The 23892-nt window shown below is 37.8% G+C and overlaps 1 pseudogene; it reads right to left on the reverse strand.

Annotated features, from left to right (window-relative positions):
- The window catches only part of LOC100350191 (phosducin-like protein 3), a 103471-nt pseudogene extending 80947 nt beyond the window's left edge, over nucleotides 1-22524 (reverse strand).
- Between the last annotated feature and the right edge of the window lie 1368 nt (nucleotides 22525-23892).

Here is a 23892-nt window from a genome sequence, read left to right on the forward strand (position 1 = left end):
TTTTGCCTCAATATTGTTATCTAGTTAATTGAGAGCAGTGATTTTACCTCAATAGCAGTGTAAAATGGCAGGTAACATGAGAAATGAAACCATGCTAAAATCCTCAGAGAAGCCAGCCATGCTCTCCAGTATCAAAAATAACCCTTATAAAGTAAACCCATTTGTTCCTTGAGTAACAAAGCATATAAATTTATGTACACAGGGTGGTGATATTTTGGTAGAGTTTTGAAAATATGCAAAATCTGTACATCACAAATAGACATTATTCTGTTTTGAGAAATCAATGTTATTAAACAAATTTAGTTTCCTAATGCAAAAAATTATAATGTTTTGAAGAAGTAGCCTTTCACTTAAAAATGGGTATTTTGTTGAGAATTCTAAGATGTCTGATCTTTTTTCAAAAATTATATTCACATAAAATGCATATTTTGAGAAACTAAAAATAATGGATTCTATTACTTAGTGTAGGTTTCTATTTCAACTCTCTTCATGTTCTCTGTGGTAGGCCAAGCTTTTGTCTTCAACTCAGCTGCTATCTTACTGAATTCTATCACCTCTATTTAATTTGGGAAAAATATTTTTATTGAAGATAATGAACATGGAAGGATATCTAAGAAGAAGCTTTTAAATGTACATGTAATATTTCAATTACATGTTTAAATAAATATTGTAGCTTCATTTTTGGATTTCCTTTTCATGTCCCCTCCATTTGTTAGTCACACAGCAGGTACCTCTCTTGCTGATTCCCAGCTATTTATCTCATATAGGAAGTAGGTCAGAAAACACCATGGATTTTTTTCCTTTTGCCAAACAGCAAGTTTAAACTACTCATTTGGGGATACATGAGCAAAATAGTTGAGAATATCAACACTAAGTGTTGGTCTCAATGCATACACAATTTCTTTCCACATTTAATAGTTCAATGGTAATAAGTAATAGTACCTCAACTATAGCTAGAGAAATGATACTGCAGATTTGCCTTGAATAAAACAAACTGAAGGCAGTGGCATTTTTGACCATAACAGAAGTCTTGCTCATTTTCAGGTTTTCCAGAGCCAAATCATTTTATCATCACATTAGAATGTAAATAAATTAAAGTTGGCATGTAATCCAAGAGCAACTTGCAAAATCCAAGGCATGACAAAACTCACAAAGCCCATCCCCTCTCCTAACCACACTTAATTTCCACTTGAATCCATACCTCAAGTAAATTTATAAATTAATCCTTTAAGCAATTAAAGTAAAGAAAGCATATTTTCTGCAATAAAAGTTAGTTACATTCATAAAATATTTTCTTCTTATATCTCCTTACAGTTTTTGTATTCCAAAGCCAATTATTTATGCATTCTAACAGAATACATAAATTTTGGATATTTCTGCATTTTATACATATGGAATTATGTGGGAGTTGGAGATTCCCAAAATAGAGCCTGTGTTAAGCTTGTATCCTAGATTATAGCATAACCTGTCAGTTTAGGTCCCACTCAAAGAATATTGAATAGCTTTCACTGACATAAAGGACCAGGCAAAATGTATAAACTGTCTCAAGTATCCAATAGATTCCTCTTTAGGTGGTGGAGTCTGAAAAGGTAGCATAATTTTCCCTGACTGTCAAAAAAACTGGCAATGTGAACCTGTCCTCTGAGCTCCTATAAACTTTAATTTGTAAACAGGGAGCCTCCACTGTGGTGTAGCAGGTAATCGGCATCCCATATTTGTGCTGGTTTAAGTCCCTGCTTCTCCAGTTCTTTGTTAATGTGCCTGGGAAAGCAGCAGAAGATGACCCAAGTGCTTGGGCACTTGCACCCATCTGGGAGATCTGGATGAAGCTCCTGGTCCCCAGCTTCACACTGGACAGCTCTGGCCGTTATAGCCATTTGGAGATTGATGAACCAGAGGATGAAAGATCAATTTCTCTCTCTCTCTCTCTCTCTCTCTCTCTAACTCTGTCTTTGAAATAAATAGTTCTTTAAAAAAAATTGTAGGGGTCAGCGCTGTGGCGTAGTGGGTAAAGCCGCCGACTGCAGGGACGGCATCACATATGGGTGACAGTTCCAGTCCCGGCTGCTCCACTTCCGATCTGGGAAAGCAGTAGAAGACGGCCCAAATCCTTGGGCCCCTGCACCCATGTGGGATACCTGGAAGAAGCTCCTGGCTTCTGGCTTTGGACTGGCTCAGCTCCGGCCATTGTGGCTGATTTGGAAGTGAACCAGCTCATGGAAGATCTCTCTCTTTCTCTGCCTCTCCTTCTCTCTCTGTGTGCAAACCTCACTTTCAAATAAATAAATAAATCTTCAAAAAATTGAAAACAATTTCATGGATTTTTGTCAGTTGTTTTCACTTTTCCTTATAGGTGGAGGAGGGTTAGTATAATCAGTTGAAGTTGCGGACATGGAAGCTTCTGTTTTGCCATTTAAGATATTTATATAGTGACAAGTATTAATAGCTGAGGGTAATAGATTTCTTTTCTTTTCTTTTCTAAAGATTAATTTATTTACTTGAAAAGCAGAGTTATACAGAGAGAAGGAGAGGCAAAGAGAGAGGTCTTCCATCCACTGGTTCACTCCCCAGATGGCCATAACTGCCAGGACTGTGCTGATCTGAAGGCAGGAGCCAGGAGCTTCTTCTGGGTCTCCCACTCTGGTGCAGGGACCCAAGGGCTTGGTCCATCTTCTACTGCTTTCCCAGACCATAGCAGAGAGCTGGATCAGAAGTGGAGCAGCTGAGACTCGAACCGGCGCCCATATGGGATGCCGGCACAGCAGGTGGCGACTTTACCCGTTACGCCACAGCGCCAGCCTCTAATGGATTTCATATTAAATTCTAACCTAGCCAGTAGAGGTAAAGGAAAGGGAAGTTTAGGACTCCTGAGAGAATCCTAAACTATTTGTTGCAAGCCTTCCTATGCTGAGCATGGTTCTTAGATGCCAGTTGTATAGAGAAGAAAGAGTTGACAATATAAAAGACAGTACATCTTATGCTATTCATTTGTGCAGTAGATTAAGTTATACCTCTAATGTCTGGAACAACAAAGATGAATCAATCCAAATGTAATTAGTAATAATCTCTTGTGAACCTCCACCTTCATTTTATGCTGAGATATTATTTGATTTTACTACAAGTATATTTTTAATTGAAGATTCATTTTATTTATTTGCAAGACAGAGAGAGGAAAGATGGAGAGAAAGGGATATTCCATCTGCTCATTCACTTCTTATATGGCCACAATGGCTGCAGCTAGGCCAGGTTGAAGCCAGGAGCTTAGAAATCTGTATCTTCTACATGGGTGCCATTTGCCTTAGTCAAAAGCACTTGAGTCATCATTCACTGGTTTCCCAGGTGCGTTAGCAGGGAGTTGGGTCTGAATTGGAGCAGCTGGGAATTTTTTTTTTAATTTTTCTTTTTGACAGGCAGAGTGGACAGTGAGAGAGAGAGAGACAGAGAGAAAGGTCTTCCTTTGCCATTGGTTCACCCTCCATGGCCGTCACGGCTGGCGCGCTACAGCCAGCACACCGCGCTGATCCGATGGCAGGAGTCAGGTATTTCTCCTGGTCTCCCATGGGGTGCAGGGCCCAAGCACTTGGGCCATCCTCCACTGCACTCCCTGGCCACAGCAGAGAGCTGGCCTGGAAGAGGGGCAACCGGGACAGAATCTGGCGCCCCGACCGGGACTAGAACCCGGTGTGCCGGCGCTGCAAGGTGGAGGATTAGCCTAGTGAGCCGCGGTGCCAGCCCGCAGCTGGGAATTTTAATGACCTTCTTATTAGGATGTCAGCATCATAGGCAGTAGCTTAATGCACTGCGTCACAAGACTAGCTCCTACCTTTTAATTTCTAATCCACATTTGTAATTTCCATTTTTCCTTTGGGGATTTTTTTTTTAAACTTTTATTTAATGCATATAAATTTCCAAAGTACGACTTATGGATTACAATGGCTTCCCCCCCATACCGTCCCTCCCACCCACAACCCTCCCCTTTCCCACTCCCTCTCCCCTTCCATTCACATCAAGATTCATTTTCGATTATCTTAATATACAGAAGATCAGCTTAGTATACATTAAGTATGGATTTCAACAGTTTGCTCCCACACAGAAACATAAAGTGAAAAATAATAGATGATTTTTTTAAATGATGATGAAATCAGAGCAGACCTATTGTCATGTTTAATCCCAGTGAGAGTCAAGTTGGGAATTGATAATTTCTTTTTTTCTTTTTTTTTTTTTTTTTTACAGAGGATCAGTTTAGTATGCATTAAGTAAGGATTTCAACAGTTTGCACCCCCATATAAACACAAAGTGAAATATATTGTTTGAGTACTCGTTATAGCATTAAATCTCAATGTACAGCACATTAAGGATAGAGATCCTACATGAGGAGTAAGTGCACAGTGACTCCTGTTGTTGACTTTACCAATTGACACTCCTGTCTATGGCATCAGTAATCTCCCTATGCTCCAGTCATGAGTTTCCAAGGCTATGGAAGCCCTCTGAGTTCTCCGACTCTTATCTTGTTTAGACAAGGTCATAGTCAAAGTGGAGGTTCTCTCCTCCCTTCAGAGAAAGGTACCTCCTTCTTTGATGACCTGTTCTTTCCACTGGGATCTCACTCGCAGAGATCTTTTGCCAGAGTGTCTTGGCTTTCCATGCCTGAAATACTCTCATGAGCTTTTCAGCCAGCTCCGAATGCCTTTAGGGCTGATTCTGAGGCCAGAGTGCTATTTAGGACATCTGCCATTCTATGAGTCTGCTGAGTATCTCACTTCCCATGTTGGATCACTCTCCCCTTTATTTACTCCATCAGTTAGCATTAGCAGGTACTAGACTTGTCTATGTGCTCCCTTTGACTCCCAGTCCCTCCACCATGACCAACTGTGAACTGAAACTGATCACCTGGAACAGTGAGATGGCATTGGTACATGCCACCTCGATGGGATTGAATTGGAATCCCCTGGTATGCTTCCAACTCCACCACTTGGGGCAAGTCAGCCTGAGCATGTCCCAAATTATACATCTCTTCCCTCTCCCATTCCCACCACCATGTTCAACAGGGATGATGCACAGTTATTTTTAAGTGTTGAAAATTAACTGAAATGTGATCCCTTTGGGGATTTTGCAACGTTTCTGTTAGAGTGCCTGAGAGTGAATTCAGGGAAATTGATAGAATTAATCATGTGCCAAAAAAGCACCTTTATGCATGAATTTCTTTCATATCATTTTTGTTCATATTTCACATGCAGCCATATAAAATATAGCAACATACATTTAGAAGTAGCAAATTTGTGCATTCAGTTGGCCCAAATAGCATCACCAAGTTTACATTCCCTTCCCTTTCCTGCCGTGAACCTCAATCACAGGTCCTCTGTTGATTCAGGGATCCTCCTTGCCCCATGAAACCGGATATTTTGATGATTTGAGCATCTGAAACTTCCTCTGCTTACTACCTCCCCACTATACATACACACACAGGCACAGACACACAACCCCATAAAATCTCCAATCTCTCTCTATTCAGACATTTGCAAACATACTCTATTTAGTCTATTTCACTATTGGTCCTACTTGGAGACAGTAATAACTTTAAGCCTTTCTCTCTGTCTCTGTCTCTGTCTCTCTCTCTTTTTCTCTCACTCTCCCTCTCTCCCCTGCTCCCTTTCTCCCTTCCTTCCTACCTTCCTTCTTTTCTCCTACTCTGTTTCCCTCTCCTTCCTCTAAAATTTAGAAAGACAAAGTAATTAACATGTTTCCTGTAATATTGGTTAATTTTAATTTAGATGTATTGTTCTCAAACATTTGTTTGTAATTATATGTCTTGATGCCGATTCAAAAAATTGCTTTGAATGATTATTTTCTTAATCATAAATATGAAAAATGATTTAAGGTAGACAATACAGCAATAAATCATCATAGATTTCTTGTAAAAGTCTAAGACTGTGAAAAACTTCTATCATCCTTATATATGAATTTTAGAATGAAAAACAAATTATCAAACAATCCTAAATCTCAATTTTCTCAGATATAAATTTGAAATGTTTCCTATTTCCTAAAACGATTGTAAAATATACATCTATATATGAATGAATGAATGAATGGATGGAGAATTAAGAAGTAAGCTGCTCTGTGACTGCACAATATGGCATGGGGTGTAGTTGAGTCTCTGTGAAATTACTGTTTTTGGGTCAGAAACATAGAACTCCTTGCTGGCCTGGGGTGAGACACTGCAGAGGATTCCTTGTTCACACTGGGGAACACACAGACCCTTTGTGCAGTTTGAGCACAGCATGGATGGGGTTGTACCCACTGTGTGCTAATACAGGGAACTGATTACCTTGGAAGAGAGGAGGTAAGGTTGTGATTATGCCGACAGATGTGATCATACATTTTCCCCTGCTGACAATAGAGAATAGTTACCATGCCCATATTGAGTGTCACCCTAGATTCTCCCCCCAACCTGGAATCCCTGGCCCCACACAGCACACATTTCTGGGTATTCACTGAAAGAGCAGACACTCTATTAAACCATGGAGGAATCATTCAAAAATAAAATCCCATCAGAGAAGAAAAACAAAAAATGTTTCCACAAATGCCTCAAAATAAACATTGCCATTCAAGAAATAAGAAAGACAACATGACTCCCATAAAGGAACACAGCACTTCAATATTGGAATGTGAAGGTGAAGAGATTGATGAAACTCCTGAAAAGGAATTCAAAAGATCAATCATAGGATTACTCAGAAGCAATGAAAAGCAAATAAATGCATAAAAGAAATCCATACATGACATGGAAGAAAAGTTTTCCCCTGATATTGAGATTTGGAAGAGCAATCAATCTGAAATATTAGAAATGAAAAAGTCAATATGTCAAATAAAAAATACAGTGCAAAGCCTTAGCAATATATTTGGTGAAACAGAAGAATATCCAAAAAGTAGACAAATCTTTGACAGAATCTCAGACCACTCCACTCCCAAAAACACAAAATTAGAAAAACAACATCAGATTTATGGATATAATCAAATGACCCAACACACAGGATTTAAGAGTTACTGAAGGTGTTGAAATAGAGAATGGATTAGAAGTCATATTCAATGAGATAATTACAAAATCTTTCAAATTTGAAGAAAAGGGTATCCCAGTACAGAAAGCACATAGAAAGCCTGAAATGACCAGAAAAATCTTCAGCATGACTCATTGTAGTCAAAGTTTGAACAGTAAAATATAAAGAAACAAGTCTAAAATGTGCATGCGAGAAATGCCAGATTACTTGCAGATTTCCAGATAGACTGATGGCTGTCTTCTCGTCAGAAACCTTATAGGCTAGGAGAGAATGGAGAGACATAGTCCAAGCATTAAAAGAAAACAACTGTCAATCTAAAATACTCTGACCTGTAAAGCTCTTGTTTTTGAACAGTGGTAAATAAAGATCTTCCATATCAAATAGAAATTGAAAGAATTTGTCACCACTCATCTGGCCTTGCAAATGATGCTTAAGGATGCATTACACATAGAAACACAGAAAGAAAGTCAAAATTAAGAAAGAATGTCAAGGCAGAAAATCTATTAAAATACAAAGGAAACCCAAAGCAAACCAATGGAATATTGATACAAAAATGATAAGGCCAAATCATTATTTATCAAGAGTAACATTGGATTAACTGGCCTAACTTCTTCAATTAAAGCTACAGACTGGCTGAATGGATTAAAAAACAAGACCCATCTCTCTTTTTTTTTTAACTTTTATTTAATGAATATAAATTTCCAAAGTACAGCTTATGGATTACAATGGCTCCCCCCCCTATAACTTCCCTCCCACCCGCAACCCTCCCCTTTCCCTCTCCCTCCCCTCTTCCATTCACATCAAGATTAGTTTTCAATTCTCTTTATACACAAAAGATCAATTTAGCATATATTAAGTAAAGATTTCAACAGTTTGCACCCACATAGAAACACAAAGTGAAGAAAACTGTTTGAGTACTAGTTATAGCATTAAATCTCAATGTACAGCACATTAAGGACAGAGATCCTACATGAGGAATAAGTGCATAGTGACTCCTGTTGTTGACTTAACAAATTGACACTCTTGTTTATGGCCTCAGTAATCACCCTAGGCTCTTGTCATGAGTTGCCAAGGCTATGGAAGCCTTTTGAGTTCACCAACTCTGATCATATTTAGACAAGGTCATAGTCAAAGTGGAAGTTCTCTCCTCCCTTCAGAGAAAGGTACCTCCTTCTTTGATGACCTGTTCTTTCCACTGGGATCTTACTCGCAGAGATCTTTCATTTAGGTGTTTGTTTTTTTGTTTTTGTTTTTTTTTTTTTTGCCAGAGTGTTTTGGCTTTTCATGCCTGAAATACTCTCATGGGCTTTTCAGCCAGATCCGCATGCCTTACGGGCTGATTCTGAGGCCAGAGTACTGTTTAGGACATCTGCCATTCTGTGGGTCTGCTGTGTATCTCGCTTCCCATGTTGGGTCGTTCTCTCCCTTTTTGATTCTATCAGCTAGTATTTGCAAACACTATTCTTGTTTATGTGCTCCCTTTAAGACCCATCTCTTTGCATACTAAGAGAAATAAACATTACTAATAAGGATACATGCAGACTGAAAGTAAGATGATATAATAAATATTCCATGCAAACAGAGAGTGATCCTAATATCAGCAAAATAGACTTTAACACAAAAAAACTGTTAAACAGAAAAAGAAGAGCATTATTTAATGATTAAGGTATCATTTCAACAAGATATGACTATGGTAAATGTATATGTGTCCAATGCCAGGACATCTGGTTTTTTAAAACATATGTTAATGTATCTAAAGTGAGACATAGGCCGGCGCTGTGGCTCAATAGGCTAACCCTCTGCCTGTGGCACTGGCACACGGGGTTCTAGTCCTGGTGGGGGTGCCAGATCTGTCCCATTTGCTCCTCTTCCAGTCCAGCTCTCTGCTGTGACCCAGGAGTGCAGTGGAGGATGGCCCAAGTCCTTGGGCCCTGCACCTGTGTGGGAGACGAGGAGAAGCACCTGGCTCCTGGCTTCAGATCAGCGTGGTACACTGGCTGCAGTGCACCGGCCACAGCGACCATTGGAGGGTGAACCAATAGCAAAGGAAGACCTTCCTCTCTGTCTCTCTCTCTCTCTCACTATCCACTCTGCTTGTCAAAAAAAAAAAAAAAAAAAAAAAAAAAAAAAAAAAGTGAAACAAACTCTAATACAATAGTAATGGGGGACTTCACTATGTCTTTTTTTTTTAAAGATTTATTTATTTATTTATTTGAAAGTCATAGTTACACAGAGAGAAGGGGAGGCAGAGCAAGGAGAGAGAGAGATCTTCCATCCACTGGTTCACTCCCCAATTGGCTGCAATGGCCGAAGCTCTGCCGATCTGAAGCCAGGAGGCAGGAGCTTCTTTCAGGTCTTCCACATGGGTGCAGGGTCCCAAGGACTTGGACCATCTTCTGCTGGTTTCTCAGGCCACAGTATAGAGCTGGATCAGAAGTAGAGCAGCTGGGACTAGAACTGGTGTCCATATGGGATGCCAGCAATGCAGGTGGAGGCTTTACCTGCCACGCCACAGTGCTAGTCCCCACCATGTCTTTTTCATCAATAGAGATCAACAAGACAGAAAATCAACAAAGAAACAACAGAGCTAATCTACACTATGGACCAAATGGACCTAATTGGTATCTACAGAACAATTCATCCCACATTTGCAGAATACACATTCTATTCATCAGTGCATAGAATTTTCTCTAAGATACATCATAATCTAGGCCATAAAGCATATCTCAGCACATCCAAAATAATTGAAATCACACCATCTATCTTTTCTGACCACAGTGGAACGAAACTGGAAATTAACAGTTTAAGAAACTCTAGAAAATAAACAAATCCATGGGCTCTGAACAACATGCTCCTGAATGAGCAGTGGATCATAGAAGAAATCAAAAGAGAAATAAAAAACTGCTGGGAACAAATGAAGATTACAATATGATGTATCACATCTTATAGGATATAGCAAAATCAGTTTATGAAGGATGTGTATAGCCAGTAGTGCCTACATCTATAAATTGAAATGCATAAAACAAATGAGCTATCAATGAATCTTAAGGATTCATAAAATCAATGAACCAAACCAAAGATTAGTAGGAGGAAGGAAGTAATGAAAATTAGAGAAGAAATAAATAAAATTGAAAACAAATACAAAAGTCAGTGAAATGAAGAGTTGGCTTTTTTGCAAAAATAAACAAAATTGATTCACCAATGACTCAATTACAAAAAGAGGGAAAGACCCTAATTAATAAAATCAGAGAAGAAAAAAGGATATTTAACAATAGATGCCAATAGAAAAAAAGAATCATCGAGAATTACTACCAACAGCTATATGCCAACAAATTGGAAAATCTAGAAGATATAAATAGTAGATTCCTGGACATATACAATCTACCAAAATTGAGACTTGAAGACACAAAAAACTTACACAGGTCAATAACCAAGATGGAAAAAGTCGGTAATAAAGACCCTCCCAACACAGAAAAGTCCAGGACCAGTAGGCTTTATTGCTGAATTCTACCAGACATTTAAAGAATAACTAATTCCAATTCTTCTTAAGCTATTCAAAAACACCTTTAAATGGAGGGAATATCTCAAATGCCTATGAAGTCAGCATCCCCTCAATTCCAAAAGCAGAAAAAGATACAAGAAAGGGAATTATAGACCAATATCACTGATGATGACAGATGTAAATGTCCTCATTAATCTAATCAAATCCAACAACATATCAGAAAGATCATTCACCTGGACCAAGTAGGATTTATCCCAGGTATGCAGGGATGATTCAACATACAAAAATCAATAAATGTGATACATCACATTAACAAACTGAAGAATGAAACTTATATGATTATCTCAATAGATGCAGAGAAAACATTTGATAAAATACAACATCCTTTCATGATAAAAACCTTAAACTAATTGGGTATAGATGGAACATCCATCAACATAATGAGGCAATTTGTGACAAACCCATAGCCAACATCATACTGAAAGGAGGAAAAATTAGTAGCATTTCCACCAAGATCTGGAACCAGACAAAGATGCCCATTTTCACCATTTCTATTCAGTGTAATCCTGGAAGACTACATTGAGTCATTAGTCAAGAAAAAGAAATCAAAGACTATAAATTAGAAAGAAGAAAGTCTAATTATCCATGTTTCCAGATGACATGATTCTTAGGGGAACCAAAAGACTCCACTAAGAGACTGTTGAAACTCACAAAAGAATTTGGTAAAATTGCAGGATATAAAATTAATACACAAAAATCAATAGTCTTTGTATACACAGACAATGTCATGGCTGAGAAAGAACTTGTAAGATCAGTCTCATTCACAATCACTACAAGAAATTTAAATCCTTGGAATAACTTTAACCAAGGAAGTCAATAATATCTGCGGTGGAAATTACAAAATTTTAGAGAAAGAAATAGAAAAATACACAAAAAGGTAGAAAAATTTTCATTCTTCTCAGATCAAGACAAAGTGATGCTAAAATTCATACGGAAACAAAAGAGACCCTGAATAGCTAAAGCAATTTTAAATAACAAAAAAACAAAGCTGGAGGCATCACAATTCGAGATTTTGAGAAATACTATAAGGCAGCTCTGATCAAAACATTTTGGTCCTGGACACAAATAGAATAGAAGCTCCAGAAATCAATCCATGCATCTACAACCAACTAATTTTTGAAAAAAGAGCTAAGATCAAACCATGGAGAAAGGACAGTCAGTTCAAAAAATGGTGTTGGGGAAAATGGATCTATGTTAACAGAAATATAAAACAGGATCCCTACCTTATACCTGATACAAAAATCAACTCAAAATGGATCAAGGATCTAAATCTATGCCCTGACAACTTCAAGTTATATTTTGGAAACTCTGCAAGATATTGGCATAGGTTAAGACTCCTTGGAAAAGACCACAGAGGCACAGGCAATCAAAGCAAAAATAGACAAATGGAATTACGTCAAGCTAAGAAGTTTCTGCACTGCCAAGGAAATACTCAACAAAGTGAAGAGGGAACAAATAGAATGGGAGAAAATATCTGCAAACTATGCAACTTACAAAGGATTAAGATCCAGAATCTTTAAAGAGCTCAAGAAACTCAGCAACAAGAAAAGACAATACAACTAAGAAATGAGTAATGTACTTGAACAGGCATTTTTTAAAAGAGTAAATTCAAATGGCAAACAGACATGAAAAATGATCAGAATCTAGCCATCAGGAAAATGTAAATTAAATCTACAATGAGGTTCACCGCACGCCATTTAGAATGGCTCTCATATAGAAATCAACAAACAATAAGTGCGTGGGAAGTTGAGGGGAAAAGGAAACTTAATTTACTGTTGGTGTGAATATAAATGAGTACAGCCATTTTGGAAGACATTATGTATTATCTCAGAAGGCTGAAAAAAAAATATATATATATATAATATGTACCATTTGATCCAGCAATCCCATTCACTGAGATTTATCCAAAGGAAATGAAATCAACATATGAAAGAATTATCTGTACTTTCATGTTTATTGCAGCTCAATTTACAATAGCTAACATGAATCAACCCAGGTGTCTATCAACTGATGACTGGATAAGAAATTACGGTATAGGCCAGCACCGTGGCTCAATAGCCTAATCCTCTGCCTGCGGAATTGGCACGCCCAGTTCTAGTCCCGGTCAGGGCACCAGATTCTGTCCCAGTTGCTCCTCTTCCAGTCCAGCTCTCTGCTGTGGCCTGGAGTGCAGTGGAGGATGGCCCAAGTCCTTGAGCCCTGCACCCGCACGGGAGATGAGGAAAAGCACCTGGCTCCTGGCTTTGGATTGGCAGTGCACCAGCCACAGCTGCCATTGGAGGGTGAACCAACAGAAAAGGAAGACCTTTCTCTCTGTCTCTCTCTCTCACTGTCCACTCTGCCTGTCAAAAAAAAATATGGTATAAAAATAGTATTTAATACTACTCAGCTGTAAAAGAATGAAATCCTGTCTTTGCAACTAAATGGATGCAATTAGAAAACATTACTCTTGGGGCTGGTGCGGTGACACCAGCATCCCATATGGGTGCTGGGTTCTAGTCCTGGTTGCTCCTCTTCCAGTCCAGCTCTCTGCTGTGGCCCAGGAGAGCAGTGGAGGATGGCCCAGGTGCTTGGGCTCCTGCACCTGCATGGGAGACCAGGAGGAAGCACCTGGCTCCTGCCTTCGAATCGTCACAGCATGCCGGCCATAGCGGCCATTTGTGGGGTGAACCAACGGAAGGAAGACCTTTCTATCTCGCCTCTCTCTCTCTCTCACTATCTATATCTCTATCTGTCAAATAAAAATAAAAAGAAAACATTACTCTTAGTGAAATAAACAAGTACTCAAAAGGTACATATTATATGTTCTCCCTGATATGTGGTGATTAAATATAGTACCAAAACTGTAATGTAAATGAGTGAAATTGACATTTTGAGATTCAATGTTTGTTTAAAATCTTTATCTCTACCATTGAGGAACAGTGTGTTTTTTCTTCTTACTATTTGTTAAGTTATTTACTTAGTGTAGAGTTAATCTTATGAGTATAAATAAACTGAAAGTAGATCATTATAAAAATTAAAATATAGGAAAATAAGGAGGTGGGACCATGGACAGGAAGGAGGGTAGTGTGGGAAGTATTATAATGCTCATAAATCTATATTCATGAAATATATGAAATTTGTTGCCCCAAAAATCTAAAACAATAAAATAAAAAAGTAGTAAAACTTAAAAATAAGTACTTCAGTCTAAGATATTCTGTTAATAGCAATGCAAGACAGATTGACACACTGGATTTCCAATAGGCTTATGCAGTAAAATGAGAGTCAAATCATTTGTCCACCTATAGTGGGATACAAGGGTACCTGACACTTTAAAATGCAGGGTATACAAGTGATACGTGATGCTATGAGGCTAATTGACTTCCAAATCCTAAAATATCTATTTTGACATACTGTTTGTAGTTTTACAGCCTTCAATATATTTCAGGAATTTTAAGTAAACATCCTGTCTCAACATATTAATGAAAAAAATGCAGTAAAATCAATTGAATTAGCCATTATGTTGTTATTCATATTTTTCATCACATGCATTAAATTTTAAAAATACATTTAAATGTTTCCTTCTAGTTAATTTTTATAAATGCTTCTATTCTCAATGATTATAGACATGCTAGCAACAATGAGTTTTAAAATCAGTATAATATACAGAAATGTAAAGTAGGTTCTCATAAGCCAGATATTTAGATGCACCTTATTCTAAACAAATTATAACTCCTGGAGGGTTCACTTTATTAATTCTGAAAGATTCCACATAATTGCCACTTAAGTACATGTGTTTCCAAAATTCAGCCAATATAATATTAGGCATTATATTTTTGGTCCATATAAGTGAATGTTTCTGCCAACTGATTTCAATCAACTGCAATTTTTTTTTTGAAATTTTTCCTCTAGTGTGAGTTTAAATACCTTTGCTCAGTCATCTCCATTAAATTCCCATATCCATTAGAACATGAGGTTGATATTGAAACCATCTATTTTATCACCATAATCACTTATATTTGCATGGGATTTTTTATGTTTGAAACACATGTCAAATCTCTGAAATTTTCACATTATACCTTAGGGCAAGATTTCAATAATTTTAATAATCAGTCACCTAGTCTTGAAATGACAGAAAAAATAGAGTGTCAATGAATACTTTGAAATAGGAATGGCATAGAAACAAAAGGTAATTATAATGGATCTTTCCTTAACTCAGAATAATGACCCTATATTTAGATTGATCTGACTGCTCTAGAAGTTGTAGAGAACTAAAATAGTAATTTATAGATTGAAATTGATCAGCAGAAGCATTTTCAGCAGAGTACTGAGAAAGTTCATGGAAAATGAAAAAAGAATAAGTTTATTTTGGCACAGAGTGTTGAAATTCATGTAAACTTTTTTCATAATATGGATTTCATGAACTTTTTGAAGATTATTTGCATGCATATATTTCAAATATTTTGCCTGAAATTAAATCTATATTTTAATACCTTTCCGTGAACTTTTTCTGGTTCTGTCATATTCTGAAAAATCATTCCTTTAATGTATCAAATGCACTCTGAGACTTCTGTGACTTTCATTTTTAACCCATCTTTATTGTTTGTTTCATTTTTTTAAAGATTTATTTATTTATTTGAAAGTCATACTTACACAGAGAGAGGAGAGGCAGAGAGTGAGAGAGGTCTTCCATCCAATGATTCATTCCCCAACTGGCCGCAATGGCCAGAGCTTCACCAATCTGAAGCCAGGAGCCAGGAGCTTCTTTGTGTCTCCCATGACAGTGCAGGGGCCCAAGGACTTGGATCATCTTCTACTGCTTTCCCAGGCCATAAGAGAGAGCTGGATCAAAAGAGGAGCAGCTGGGACTAGAAATGGCACCCATATGGGATGCCGGTGCTTTAGGCCAGGGCTTTAACACTGCACCACAGCACCACCCCTATTTGTTTCATTTTTTAACCTATTCCACAGCAAGTGTTAAGGCATGTGAAGATTGTTATTTTAGTTCTGATTTTCAAATTATGGAGTAAGCTGAAATATAAACAACAGAAGATTTGCTAAATAGATTATAAAATTCTAGTTCGTACATAATAGAAAATATAAAGCCCTTAGAAAAGAACAATTTTTCTTTACTTTTAGAACAAGTAATCCAAACATGATCCATGGTGTACAAAAAGATTCCAGTTAACACTAATGACTTATCCATGATTTTTATAAAAAGAGTTAAAAATTAAAACAAATGATGATATTTAATATATAAATATATTCTATAAACTATATTTAACTTCACCAGAGTATTTTGGGGATGATGTAATACTTTTTGAGAAGGAGCATTCAAAAGTAATTTTTTCTCTGGTAAACTTGTTTCAAGATACCTAAGACCTTCTTCTCAGATCTGGAAAAAATGGTGCTGAAATTTATATGGAGACACAGGAGACCTCGAATAGCTAAAGCAATCTTGTACAACAAAAACAAAGCTGGAGGCATCACAACACTTGATTTCAGGACATACTACAGGGCAGTTGTAATCAAAACAGCATGGTACTGGTACAGAAACAGATGGATAGGCCAATGGAACAGAATAGAAACACCAGAAATCAATTCAGACATCTACAGCCAACTCATATTTGATCAAGGATCCAAAACCAATCCCTGGAGTAAGGACAGTCTATTCAATAAATGGTGCTGGGAAAATTGGATTTCCACCTGCAGAATCATGAAGCAAGACCCCTACCTTTCACCTTACACAAAAATCCACTCAACATGGATTAAAGACTTAAATCTACAACCTGACACCATCAAATTATTAGAGAGCATTGGAAAAACCCTGCAAGATATAGTTACTGGCAATGACTTCTTGGAAAACACCCCAGAAGCACAGGCAGTCAAAGCCAAAATTAACATTTGGGATTGCATCAAATTGAGAAGTTTCTGTACTGCAAAAGAAACAGTCAGGAAAGTGAAGAGGCAACCGACAGAATGGGAAAATATATTTGCAAACTATGCAACTGATAAAGGGTTGATAACCAGAATCTACAAAGAAATCAAGAAACTCCACAAGATCAAAACAAACAAGGACCTCAATAGACATTTTTCAAAAGAGGAAATCCAAATGGCCAACAGGCACATGAAAAAATGTTCAAGGTCACTAGCAATCAGGGAAATGCAAATCAAAACCACAATGAGGTTTCACCTCACCCCGGTTAGAATGGCTCACATGCAGAAATCTACCAACAATAGATGCTGGAGAGGATGTGGGGAAGAAGGGACACTAACCCACTGTTGGTGGGAATGCAAACTGGTTAAGCCACTATGGAAGTCAGTCTGGAGATTCCTCAGAAACCTGAATATAACCCTACCACACAACCCAGCCATCCCACTCCTTGGAATTTACCCAAAGGAATTTAAATTGGCAAACAAACAAGCTGTCTGCACATTAATGTATATTGCAGCTCAATTCACAATAGCTAAGACCTGGAACCAACCCAAATGCCCATCAACAGTAGACTGGATAAAGAAATTATGGGACATGTACTCTATTGAATACTATACAGCAGTCAAAAACAACAAAACCCAGTCATTTGCAACAAGATGGAGGAATCTGAAAAACATCATGCTGAGTGAAATAAGCCAGTCCCAGAGGGACAAATATCATCTATTCCTGATTGGCGACAACTAACTGAGCACCAAAGGGGAAACTTGTTGAAGTGAAATGGACACTATGAGAAACAGTGACTTGATCAGCTCTTGTCCTGACGGTTGATGTACAATGTAATACTTTATTCATTTTAGTATTTTTTTTTGTTCTAGTACCATTGGTTGAACTCTGTAATTAACACACAATTATTCTTAGGTGTTTAAATTTTAACTGAAAAGTGATCCCTGTTAGGAATTTGGAAAACATCATGTTGAGTGAAATAAGCCAATCCCAAAGGGACAAATACCACTTGTTCTCCTTGATAGGTGACAACTAACTGAGCACCAAAAAGGAAACCTGTTAAAGTGAAATGAACACTATGAGAAACGGTGACTTGATCAGCCCTCACCCTGACTGTTGATGAGCAGCTTAATGTGTTATCCCTCTTAGTATTTTTTTTGTTTGTTCTACTTAATGCTTTTGGTTGAATACTGTAATCAATACACAATTCTTCTTAAGTGCTGAAACTTAAATGAAAAGTGATCACTGTTAAATGTAAGAGTGGGAATAAGAGAGGGAAGAGATGTGCAATTCGGGACATGCTCAAGCTGACTTACCTCAAACGGTAGAGTTAGAAATATACCAGGGGATTCGAATTCAATCCCATCGAGGTGGCATGTACCAATGCCATCTCACTAGTCCCAGTGATCAATTTCTGTTCACAATTGATCATAATGATAGGACTAAGAACCAAAGGGATCACATAAACAAGAATAGTGTCTGCAAATACTAGCTGATAGAATCAAAAAGGGAGAGAATGGTCCAACATGGGAAGTGAGATACACAGCAGACCCATAGAATGGCAAATGTCCTAACAGCACTCTGGCCTCAGAATCAGCCCTTAAGGCATGCGGATCTGGCAGAAAAGCTCATGAGAGTATTTCAGGCATGGAAAGCCAAGACACTCTGGGGAAAAAAAAAAAAAAAAAAAAAACCTAAATGAAAGATCTCCGCAAGTGAGATCCCAGTGGAAAGAACGGGTCATCAAAGAAGGAGGTACGTTTCTCTGAAGGGAGGAGAGAACTTCCACTTTGACCATGGCTTTGTCTAAAAATTATCAGAGTCAGTGAACTCAGGGGGCTTCCATAGCCTTGGCAGCTCATAACAAGAGCCTAGGGTGATTACTGAGGCCATAAACATGAGTGTCAATTTGTTAAGTCAACAACAGGAGTCACTGTGCACTTACTCCTCATGTAGGATCTTTGTCCTTAATGTGTTGTACTAGGTGAATTAATGCTATCACTAGTACTCAAACAGTATTTTTCACTTTATGTTTCTGTGTGGGAGCAAACTGTTGAAATCTTTACTTAATGTATGCTAAACTGATCTTCTATATATAAAGAGAATAGAAAATGAATCTTGATGTGAATGGAAGGGGAGAGGGAGTGGGAAAGGGGAGGGTTGCGGGTTGGAGGGACGTTATGGGGGGGAAAGCCATTGTAATCCATATTCTGTACTTTGGAAATTTATATTCATTAAATAAAGTTAAAAAAAGAAATGGTTAACATGATACATTAAAATATATTTGCAATAAGAGTAGAATTATACTCCTAGAGCAAATAACTAGAACCCTTTGACATTATGATGGCTTAATTTTACCAGCTCTATAACTATGTCTAATACATGGAATAGATGTTCCTCAAACTCTTCAATGCGTTGTAGGCAAAAGCTACTTTTTTGTGACTTAGACATTCTAAAGCTATTTGGATAATAATAGAAACTTTTGAATACGAGTCCAGATGAAGCTTTTGAGAGGCTAGGGAAATATTTTTTTTTTAACTTTTATTTAATGAATATAAATTTCCGAAGTACAGAATATGGATTACAATGGCTTCCCCCCCATAACATCCCTCCAACCCGCAACCCTCCCCTTATCCACTGGAAATATTACTCTAAATTTGAATTACCCACAGTCTCACATAAGGTCAATGAAGTCATCCTTTAGAAAAACAGTCTGAGCAGACAGCACTGTGGCGCAACTACTTAACACCCTGCCTGAAGCACCAGCATCCCATATGGGTGCTGGTTCTAGTCCTAGCTGCTCCTCTTCCAATCCAGCTCTTAGTCTTCTACTCACAAAATATTTTAGGCCAAAAATTAACCATGATATTTCCTTTGAGAGTGACAATATTATGATAGTCAGAATGAAGGAAGTGACATTTGGAGATGTTTTGTCACACAACTAAGTCAGTTTCTCCAACTTGTTATCCCTATAGTAATGTAGTGTAGTGTTTTCTCTTTGACAAGTAAATCTATAAAAAGATAGTAAAAATCAGGATAGGGTGAAAAATTTGATTAATTTTCCTCAGCTATTACAACATAAATCCTAAGGAATTTATCTTATTTATTTATTCACAGCTACTTCAATACTTTCTTATCAACTTTTATCTAATAAATATAAATTTCCAAAGTACAGCTTTTGGATGATAGCGGCTTTTCCCCCCATAACCTCCCTCCTACCCGCAACCATCCAATCTCCTACTCCCTCTCCCATCCCATTCACATCAAGATTCATTTTCAATTATCTTTATATACAGAAGATCAATTTAGTATATATTAAGTAAAGATTTCAACAGTTTGCACCCATACAGAAACACAAACTGTAAAGTACTGTTTGAGTACTAGTTATAGCATTAATTCACCTAGTACAACACATTAAGGACAAAGAAACTACATGGGGAGTAATTGCACAGTGACTCCTACTGTTGACTTAACAATTGACACTCTTGTTTATGGCATCAGTAATCATCCGAGGCTCTTGTCATGAGTTGCCAAGGCTATGGAAGCCTTTTGAGTTCGCAGACTCTGATCTTATTTAGACACGGTCATAGTCAAAGTGGAAGTTCTCTCCTCCCTTCAGAGAATGGTACCTTCCTCTTTGATGGCCCATTCTTTCCACTGGGATCACACTCACAGAGATCTTTCATTTAGGTCATTTTTCAGGCCACAGTTTCTTGGTTTTCCGTGCCTGAAATACTCTCATTGGCTTTTTAGCCAGATCTGAATGCGTTAAGGGCTAATTCTGAGGCCAGAGTTCTGTGTAGGACATCTGCCATTCTATGAGACTGCTGTGTATTCCACTTCCCATGTTGGATCATTCTATCAGTATTAGCAGACACTAGTCTTGTTTTTGTGATCCCTTTGACACTTAATCCTATTTTTATGATCAATTATGAACTGAAACTGATCACTTTGATTAGTAAGATGGCATTGGTACATGCCACCTTGATGGGATTGAATTTGAATCCCCTGGCATGTGACTAGCTCTACCATTAAGATTAAATCCGAGTACCATGTGCCAAACTGTATATCTTCTCCCTCTTATTCCCACTCTTATATTTAATAGGGATCACTTTTTCAGTTAATTTAAAATGCCCAAGAATAATTGTATATTAATTAAAGAGTTCAACCAATGGAATTAAGTAGAACAAAAAAAAATACTAAAAGGAATAAAGTAGTAAGTTGATCCTCAACAGTCAGGACAAGGGCTGTTCAAATCATTATTTCTCATGGTGTCCATTTCACTTCAACAGGTTTCCTTTCAGGTGTTCAGTTAGTTGTCACCAATCAGGAAGAGCATTATGATATTTGTCCTTTTGGGACTGGCTCATTTCAGTCAGCATGATGTTTTCCTGATTCCTCCATTTTGTTGCAAATGACTGGATTTCATTTTTTAGCTGTATAGTATTCTGTAGAGTACATATCCCATAATTTCTTTATCCAGTCTACTGTTGATGGGCATTTGTAGATTCTGGTTGTTAATCCTTTATTTGTCGCATAGTTCGCAAATATTTTTTCCCATTCTGTTGGTTACCCCTTCACTTTCCTGACTGTTTCTTTTGCAGAACAGAAACTTCTCAATTTTTATGTAATCCCAATTTTTAATTTATTTTTGACTGCCTGTGCCTCTGGGGTCTCTTCCAAGAAGTCTTTGCCTCTGCCTACATCTTGCAGGGTTTCTCTGATGTTCTCTAATGATTTGATGGTGTCGGGTCATAGATTTAGATCTTTAATCCATGTTGAATGGATTTTTGTGTAAGGTGTAAGGTAGGGGTTTTGCTTCATGCTTCTGCATGTGGAAATCCAGTTTTTCCAGCACCACTTGTTGAATGTCCTTGCTCCAGGAATTAGTTTTAGATCCTTGATCAAATATAAGTTGGCTGTAGATGTTTGGATTGATTTCTGATGTTTCTATTCTGTTCTATTGGTCTATCCATTTGTTCAATGCCTTTTTAACTTGTCCTTCAATCTACTGTTGCACTTGGCTCATGGGCTCTCTTAATATTATCTCAGTACAAATCCTTACATTTCTGGGGCCAACTCTGTGATGCCAACATCCCATATAGGTGCCAGTTCAATTCCCAGTTGCTCTGTGTCTGATTCAGCTCCCTGGTAAGGCACCTGGGGTATGAGGCTCCTGACTCCCAGTTTCGGCCTGGCCCTGCCCTGCCCATTTTGGCCATTTGGGGAGTGTAATTCTGCCTTTAAAATAAAATAAGTAAATCTTTAAAAAAATTGAAATCCTTACATTTTCAATCGGTTTGGTTGTTAAATACTCTTGCTGTGGAGTTCAAAATATGGGGCAATGCAGCAGGAAGCTAACTTTCATACTAAAGGCCAGGCTCTTGCTTTGGTAATGTGGGCTGAATATGTGATTCCAGTGGTCTGTGGGAATGCATGAGGGTCAGCATCAGGGGCAGTCTTTCCACTCTCACTTCTCTGGCTCACTGATATATTTTCTTGGTGAAAAGTTAGAAGAAAAAGATACTAAATACAAGATATTTCTTTGTATAAATATTTGGATGTGTGTCAGTTAGCCATCTTTTTAGTTAAATAAATAGAAATCTTACAAATGTAGAGAATAAGTTGCTCCCTATCCTACTCCCTTTTTGCTCATAACTGATCACATGTATTGTCTTTCATTTTATTTCATTTATTTGAAAGAGACAAATCTTCCAGCCACTGGTTCACTCCCCAAATGTCTACAACAGCCAGCACTGGGCTGGGACCAGAGCCAGGAGCTAGGTACTCAAACCAGGTCTCCTGTGTGGGTGGCAGGGATCCAAGTACTTGAGCCATCACCTGTTGCCTTCTAGGTTGCGCATTAGCAGGCTACTAGAGCAGGGAGCAGAGCTGGGCCTGGCCTCCAGGCACTCTGGAGGCAGGAGAGGACCACAACTGTACATCTGGGGTGTTCTTTCTTGGCTGTGGTCACACAGGGGCTTACTTTTCATTACTCTATATAACTTATAGTTATGTACTCATTTATGATTTACATGGTGTTACATGTATTTTGTATTTCACAACAACAGACATGAAGAAGGAAAGAGGAGCTGGCACTTAGCAAGGTAGTTAAGCCACTGGTTGGGATGCCCATATCATCCAGTAGCTTCATCATTAATGGATTTGGGCACTAAGACAGTTGGTGGGTAGGAGGGGCAGACAGCAAATTCCTTATTGACATAGCTTAGCCTCCATTCACTGGTCTGAAAAACACAAACATTTCAAAACTAAGCAATGATCTCAATAGCAAAACAATATGAAAATGTTTAAAGGAACTTAGAAATTAACTTTCACTGATGAAAAATCCATTTATCATAAATTTAATAAAAGAAATCCTTAAAATATGAAAGAACTTCATAAAGTTCATAGGAAAATAGAATTAAAAGATTAAAATATTAACTATTATATAAGTTGGCTGTAGATGTTTGGGTTGATTTCTGGTGTTTCAATTCTGTTCCATTGGTCTATCCATCTGTTTCTGTACCAGTACCATGCTGTTTTGATTACAACTGCCCTGTAGTATGTCCTGAAATCTGGTATTGTGATGCCTCCGGCTTTGTTTTTGTTGTACAAGATTGCTTTAGCTATTTGAGGTCTCTTGTGCCTCCATATAAATTTCAGCACCATTTTTTCCAGATCTGAGAAGAAGGTCTTCGGTATCTTGATTGGTATTGCATTGAATCTGTAAATTGCTTTTGGGAGAATGGGCATTTTGATGATATTGATTCTTCCAATCCATGAGCATGGAAGATTTTTCCATTTCTTGGTATCCTCTTCTATTTCTTTCTTTAAGGTTTTGTAATTTTCATCATAGAGATCTTTAACGTCTTTGGTTAAGTTTATTCCAAGGTATTTGATTGTTTTTGTAGCTATTGTGAATGGGATTGATCTTAGAAGTTCTTCCTCAGCCATGACATTGTCTGTGTATACAAAGGCTGTTGATTTTTGTGCATTGATTTTATACCCTGCTACTTTGCCAAACTCTTCTATGAGTTCCAATAGTCTCTTAGTAGAGTTCTTTGGGTCCCCTAAATAAAGAATCATGTCATCTGCAAAGAGGGATAGTTTGAGTTCTTCCTTCCCAATTTGTATCCCTTTAATTTCTTTTTCTTGCCTAATAGCTCTGGCTAGAACCTCCAGAACTATATTGAATAGCAGTGGTGAGAGTGGGCATCCCTGTCTGGTTCCAGATCTCAGTGGAAATGCTTCCAACTTTTCCCCATTCAATAGGATGTTGGCTGTGGGTTTTTCATAGATTGCTTTGATTGTATTGAGGAATGTTCCTTCCAAACCCAGTTTGCTTAGAGTTTTCATCATGA

The sequence above is a fragment of the Oryctolagus cuniculus genome, chromosome 12 (genome assembly GCF_051225735.1).
Source record: "Oryctolagus cuniculus isolate XC-2025 breed Fujian yellow rabbit chromosome 12, ASM5122573v1, whole genome shotgun sequence".
Classification (NCBI taxonomy): Eukaryota; Metazoa; Chordata; class Mammalia; order Lagomorpha; family Leporidae; genus Oryctolagus; species Oryctolagus cuniculus.